The sequence below is a fragment of the Pseudorasbora parva genome, chromosome 13 (genome assembly GCF_024679245.1).
Source record: "Pseudorasbora parva isolate DD20220531a chromosome 13, ASM2467924v1, whole genome shotgun sequence".
Classification (NCBI taxonomy): domain Eukaryota; kingdom Metazoa; phylum Chordata; class Actinopteri; order Cypriniformes; family Gobionidae; genus Pseudorasbora; species Pseudorasbora parva.
Genome location: NC_090184.1, coordinates 26,428,097 through 26,435,486, shown reverse-complemented (window position 1 = coordinate 26,435,486; position 7,390 = coordinate 26,428,097). Strand labels below are relative to the sequence as shown.

The window sequence follows — 7,390 nt, the reverse complement described above, 5'->3', positions numbered from 1 at the left end:
CCCTGAATGCATTGAAGCAACTGTCATGTGATTGGTTTATTAGATAATTGCATTAATAAAAAATTGAACAGGTGTTCCTAAGAAATGCCACAATACTCAATATAATATTGAACCATTCGGTACGGCATTCACGCTTCAATACGTGTTTTTGAATTGCGTTTTTTTGGTTTTACATTTAATTATTAATTATTTATATTTCTCTTTGTTTTAAATATTTATCTTTTAGTTTATTTTGGCTCTGTTTGAGTGAGCCTGTGTGGCTATGCACTGATATGAGCAAATATCCTCATAGGCTTTCCTGTAGCTCAAACAGTAGAGCATGGCGCTAGCAACGCCAAGGTCATGGCTTCGATTCCCAGGGAAAGCAAGAACTGACAAAAATGTAAAATATGTACCATAAAATGCAATGTAAGTCGCTTTGGATATAAGCGTCTGCCAAATGCGTAAATGTAAATATCCAATTGTATGCACTAAAGTTTGGGGGTGTTTAGCAGCATTTTAAAGCCTTGCCGGTTAAACATTTGATTCACGTTTAACATGCGCTGAGGGCGCGCGCGCGCCTGTCAGACACTTGATTACTGGACTAAGTAGTCTTACTGCGCTAATACTGTCAAACACAACATATATAAAAACAGTCGGTTATGTCTAAAGTGAAAGTAAAATCGTGTGTCGGTATGAGATGTGAGCAGGTCGTAGCAGCACAGACTAGTGATTGTGAACGCTTGTCCTTAAAGGGACAGTTTACCTCTAAAATTATAGCAGAATTAGAGGTATTAAAATAGACAAAGAAAAAAAAGCACACACTGCTCTTGAATAAAGTAATAATACAGTAGCTTTCAATCAATGTATATTGCATATTGAAGACTATGTAGTTTTAATTTTAGCCTACATTTATTCAGTCAATTTCATACTTAAATGCTACTGTACATCTCTGAGCTGCCACTGTAAATGTTTATATTTATTTATTTTATATTATACAATACACTAGGAATGTGTACAAGGTTTTTTTAAGTAAAGTTTTAAGTTTAAGTAAGGTTTTTCAAGTCTTTTAAGTAAAATAAAGAAAAGAGTATTACAATAGAAAAAAATATCCTTAACCTCTTTCTGTTCCTCTCGCCTAAAAAAGAATAGCAAAACAACCGAACCGAAAACCGTGGTTAAAAACCGAGGTATGTATGAACCATGGACTAACTGTATTGTTGCATCCATAATATATACATATACATATACATATACATATACATATACATATACATATACATATACATATACATATACATTTACATATACATATACACACACAGACTTTTCATTTGTATAATAATAAATAAATCGCACTTCCCAGTTATATATTTTCCCCAATTCGTACAGGCCTAAAACTAAAGATTCTGTCAATAAGCCACTGCACCAGTGCCAGCTGTAGAGACCAGGCCTCACCTTCCTGTGCCCTGACAGACACGTAACAGCCCCTATACTCTCCACACCACACTCTCACACCTCATCTCTCAGAGAGAAAGATGCAGACAGACACACACACTTTCCTCTCCTCTAGAGAGTACGTAACTAGGTCACTCTATCCCATATGCGAGCACATCCTGAACTCTGTCAGGTAGCACAACACTCTCTCTCTCTTTCAAAGCTGAAACAAAAGTCAAATCTAATCAGTCCCGCCGCAATTCAGTCAACTATAACATCACTATTTATTCACTGTACATTGTTTAGACAGCAAATCCTACTGGGAATACATTTTTAACAAAAGATAAACACACTTGACACAAACTAAACATCCATTACACAAAAAAAAGTCTACTCGGCTGATTTATAGATGAGAGAAGCATCTGACTAAAATGTTCAAAATGATAGATTTTGTTAAAACAACAAGACCCCTCTGTGAGCATGAGAGGGTTTGGGATCTATTTATCTCCATTTATCACAGTGGTGTTGCATTCATTTAGCTAAAAATATGAGCTGACTGTCGAAATTATATAGAGTGGATGTTATTAAACAACGAATAAACATCAATTTTCAACTATTTTTAACCAAGAATATCTTTTTTGCTTTTATGAACATACTAATCTAACAACTATTGTTCTGTTCTGGTGAAAAATGTGAACCACTGAATAGGTAGGCCTACCAGACTATTATACTCTTATGATCTGTAGCTTACAATTTATTTGAACATTCTGTATTTCTACTTTTTTAGTTAGAGCCATTAGCGTACAGACTAAAGAACTCACCACCATTGCTACTCTTGACAAAATTTCAAAAGGTCACACAAAACCGCAGAGTAATAGCTAAACTTCTGTTTTGAATTGCTTGATGTTGGTGGTCATTATTTCAGTGAGTAAGCGGAATGCTTTGAATGGCAAAAAGAAAATTACTGCACTTTGAAACACTGCCACATATCCAGAGTTATCAAATACCACCTGGATCATTCAGACAGCTGTTAGAATAATAATGAGACAAAACAAACTCATCACAAACTGTAATGCATCGCGCTGTGAGTATCCTGGTTTGAGGATGTCTGGGTCTATCAGTCATTGATGGGAAGTTAATTCAGGACGTTAAAATTAGTCCATTACCTTTGACTTTATCCTACTCATCTTAAACATCACCTGCATAAAAAAGTTTGCATACATGTTTTTGAATAGGCTATTACAGAAGATAAATCAAGCTTTTATGTCTCATATAGTATGATATATGGAGCTGATTCAAAATTTATTTTTATTTATTTTTTCATTTTATTCAGAGGCCCACACTAAGCAAAAATATGCAGTTTGGTGCAGATGTTGTTATTTATATGGCATTTAAAAAAATAATTAGATTCTAATAACTGTTAAAGTAACTAATAATTATTTTTTATTGTTTTATATACCATTTATTAATGATTACTGCATCAGCAACTAATGAAGATTCTACATGATTAATAGATTAAGCAATCATTACATTGTTATTAGTTAAATGTGTCATAATGTATTAATTCCTTAATAACATATTATATTTACTAATAATGTATATTAATCTGTTAATTACCACAAGGGGTCAATGCCATGGATTTCAACTTCCAATTGCCTGCTTTTATTAATCATTAGCTAATGATTTATAAAGGTATCATTATGTTATGACTTTACTTTTTGGGGCTCATGACTATTAACTAATTCATAATTAATTCAAAACCCATAACCACAATTACATCAATTAGTCAATAGTCATGTGTCTCAACAAGTAGTCATAACATAATGAAACCTTAGTAAATCATTAGCTAATGATTAATTAAAGCAAACAACTAATTAACAGATTAATATACATTATTAGTTAATATGTTATTAAGGAATTAATACATTATGACACATTTAACTAATAACAATGTAATGATTGCTTAATCTATTAATCATGTAGAATCTTCATTAGTTGCTGATGCAGTAATCATTAATAAATGGGTTAGTTCACCATTAGTAACTCATGATTATCTGTGCATTAGTTAAGCATGAATTAATGCATATTAGTGCACCTGTATTGTAAAGTGTTACCAAGTTTTTTTGCTAAACTGATGTGTTTCCATTGGGCATATTTTCAATTCACAATTTCAATTTAAGGGTAATGCAAACGCGGCTATAGAGACGCTCACTCCCATTGTAACTTTACCCGCTGCACTGTAAAAAAATATTTAGAAAAAAAGTTACCTGGTTGCCTTAAAATTTTGAGTTCATTGAATTTAAAATTTTGAGTTAATACAATGAACATTTTTTGAGATTCGACAGCCTTTATTAAAATATTATTAAAAGATTTTGTAAGCATATTGGGTAATTATGTGTGTGTTATTTCTGATGACGCAGTGAAACATGCCAAATCGTTATTAAACTAATTTCCTTCATTGTATCAACTCAAATTTTTAATTTCTATAAACTCAAAATTTTAAGGCAACCAGGTTACTTACTTTTTTAAGTTAAACCAACAAAAACCACCACAGATTTTTTACAGTGTGGTGTCGCTTTTGGACAGTTTTAGTTTAGAAAAACAAGTGATTTATACATGTTTTAATGTCACATGTTGTAATACGTGCTGTGTTATTTTTGTAATATGGATATTTTCTAGAAAATCTAATTTACTGCATCTTTTGCCTCCTCAGAGGAAACACCGCTGGGCTTTGGCCAATGAATAACCAAATTAAGCAGATCTACTCTTAACCCAACTGAATGGTTGCTGCAAGACCTGAAGCAAGTAGTTCATGCAAAACAGTCCAAATATATCACTGACCTGAGAATTGCTGTAAAAATGGGCCAACATATCAGTATGGACATAAAAGACTGAACATGTAAATATCCCAAATAGGGCTTTGTGAATGAACATTTTTTCTCAACATTTCTCCTTTCTGCCCGGTGTGTGCTGCTAAATGTGTATTAGTATCCCAGCTAGGAATCGGTATAGAGTTGTTTTATTGTTTTTGTTAGATGCCATAAATAAATCATCATGAGTGAGTCATGATCGTTAACAGCAGCAGGTCAATGATGACATATGAATTAATGGCCATTTAAACATGCTGTAAATGCTCTCCAGGGTCAATAGCAGCACCTGCTCGTTGCAACATGTTTTACGCGAGCTCCTTGTGTCAGAATGTTTAATACTCAATTATGGTTATCTGGCTCTGCCGATAAAGGCTGGTTTATGATCAATGACCAAGCTGTGAGCAAGCTTCATTTGAATATTCCCTGTAAAGCTCAACAAGAGTGTGTGAAGCTACATCATAATGACGCAGCATGCAGCTCCTCTGCACCACGCAAGCAGTGACACTTTCAATACAAAGAGCCCTTCTCACACTGCTCTACACCAACACCTAACCACGATCCACCCACTTTCACGACCATCTCTGTGGGCCTCATCACACTTTCATCCCAAATAGCCCCTGCAAAAAGACTATGCACTTTGCTGTCCTCAAAAAACTACGGTGGAATCAACTTTCTCTGCATGCATCAACAGCAAAAGTCAGCAGTAAAAATACTGAATCATCCTTCAAAACTGATCAATTGACTTGTTTTCAGAAAATATATCTTGCAGTCTTGCTTATATCTTATCTCTTGCAAAAGTTTATTCTTAATACCCCATTGATAAATCAATGTTTTCTTGTTTCAGATATAAATCCAACAAGATGTAGGCCCCATACTTATGGAGACGCCTTTAGCTGTATAAGGGTGAATTCAGGGACTGACTGAAACACTTTTTGTCATCTCAATGGCAAAAAAAAAAAAAATGTCCCAATCCCCCTGAATTCACCCTATGTAAACATTTAGTATCAAATCGGTGGTCTAGATGGATTTGGGAGCCTGAAACCACTATATTTTTAACCAGATCCCAGAGTGGATAAATCTGAAAACGAAACCATTTGGTTTTGTACAGCCAATGCGTATATTTTGTGAAATTATGTCATCGCAAAAAGCATCATCAGTAAGGTCCGCCCCTAATCCCACCCACCACTGGGGTCTAGACAAATCGTACAAAAAAAAAAAAAAAAAACGTACTAAGGAGGTTGTATAAATTCATATGAATTATCCACTTTCTAAAACATGTACGAATTGCTGTGGGATTGCATTGGATTTTTTTTAAGACAAACATAATATAAAAGGCATTCTCTGGAAACAAGATTTAATGTTGTATTTTAGTTTCTCGGGTACCGGTAAATTTATTTAGTTATAAGGTTGTTTAGAAATGTATGTCTTATTCACTAAGCATCCACCATCTAAAGATTTTAAAGGAACACTCCACTTTTTTAAAAAATAGGCTTATTTTTTAGGCTAGACCCTTAGAGTTAAACAGTTGAGTTTTACCGTTTTTGAATCCTTTCAGCTGATCTCTGGATCTGGCAGTAGCACACTGTAAAAAAATTCCCCGTTAATTTACAGTAGATTGCAGGCAGCTACTTGACCTGTAGAATGCTGTAATTTTACAGTGGACCTACTGTAATCTGAAACAACAGTTAAATACTGTAAAAAATATTACAGTACTCTGCTGTAGAAAATATAGGCTGTACAGTATAATACTGTCAGGTGTTTCCCTCCCGTTATAATGTTATTTTAGTGTTCCTGCTGTAATTTTCATAAATGGTTTAATACTATAACATTTATTAAAGTACTATCAAATGTGATATTTATATTGCAACACTACAAGAAACTGATGATGTATAATTTACATTTTAAAACAAAAAACACTGAAAATTGCTGGCAAACAAATGGCTCAGACAAAAGATAACTTTAAAACATGCTTTTATTAAAGCTAATAACATAAAATCCATTCATAGAATGACAATATTTCTGCTTCACCAGTGAGGCTAGGCTGAACAGAACATAATGCTGTGACTTTGCCCCACTCCATGAGTTTTTTAAGACGGTGACTAAAGATTCACAGTTGTTGCCTTTTTCTGCACATGCGTCCCTGTCTGCTTGGACACCACCTTTGCCTGGCTGGCTTTTGTTCCTCTCTTGGGGTTCACACAAATAGAGCATCTACAATATAATTACACAGAAATATAACATATTAGTGAGGTAAGTAAATATTAATTGCACTTTAGACATAAACACACTGCATTCAAATATAGGCCTAAATATTCTAGGTTTTTGACATTATGACAGTATTTGCATCAAATTTAGTTTACGTTTGATCTGAGGCATTAAGAGACCTGATATCTTAGAGTAATGTAGACAGCACTTTATAACTTTGTCAGCAGTATTAACGGGATAGTTCACCCCAAAATTAAAATGTTGTCATGATTTACTCATCCTCATGTTGTTCCAAACCTGTATGAGTTATTTTCTTCTGTTCAACAGAAAAGAAGATTTTTTTAAAGAATGATGGTAACCAGACAGTTGACAGACCCAAATGACTATCATAGTAGAAACAAAAAAATACAATAGAAGTCAATAGCTACTGTCAACTGTCTGGTTACCAACATTCTTTAAAATATTCTTTGAATACAGAAAAAGAACAACTAGAGAGTATGTTTTATTCTGTTTTATTGTTTTATACTCCATGCTTGCTTGTGACACTTACCTAGCAGTATCAGTGGACGCAGGGAGGGTCAGGGTGCGCTCAGCATCTGCTGCAGTGGCAGATATCTGTAGAACAGAAAAATGGTGGCCTATGTAGTGAAATGAAAATGTGTATACAGTCACAATAGGCATGAAGTAAATACTAAACAAGTGGAATACTAAGCAAAACTCACATCAGCACGGAGTATCATTGCCTCTATGTGTGACACTTGATGGCTGAAAACATAGAAAAATGTATTATGCACTCGGGGATGCCACACTTTGCATTCAGCAAAAAACTATGAGCATTGCTGCGGGTCTTACCACATATGTTGCACATTAGCATTTTTATACTACAATCCACAGACCTA

The 7,390-nt window shown here is 34.2% G+C and overlaps 1 long non-coding RNA gene across 1 annotated transcript; it reads right to left on the bottom strand.

Moving 5' to 3' along the window:
- Nucleotides 1-6,123: 6,123 nt before the first annotated feature.
- On the bottom strand, nt 6,124-7,390 carry LOC137038185 (uncharacterized). The gene is made up of 3 exons (XR_010897419.1): nt 7,214-7,390; nt 7,042-7,106; nt 6,124-6,497 (listed from the first exon to the last, which is right to left on the bottom strand). It is a non-coding gene; the product is annotated as an uncharacterized lncRNA (long non-coding RNA).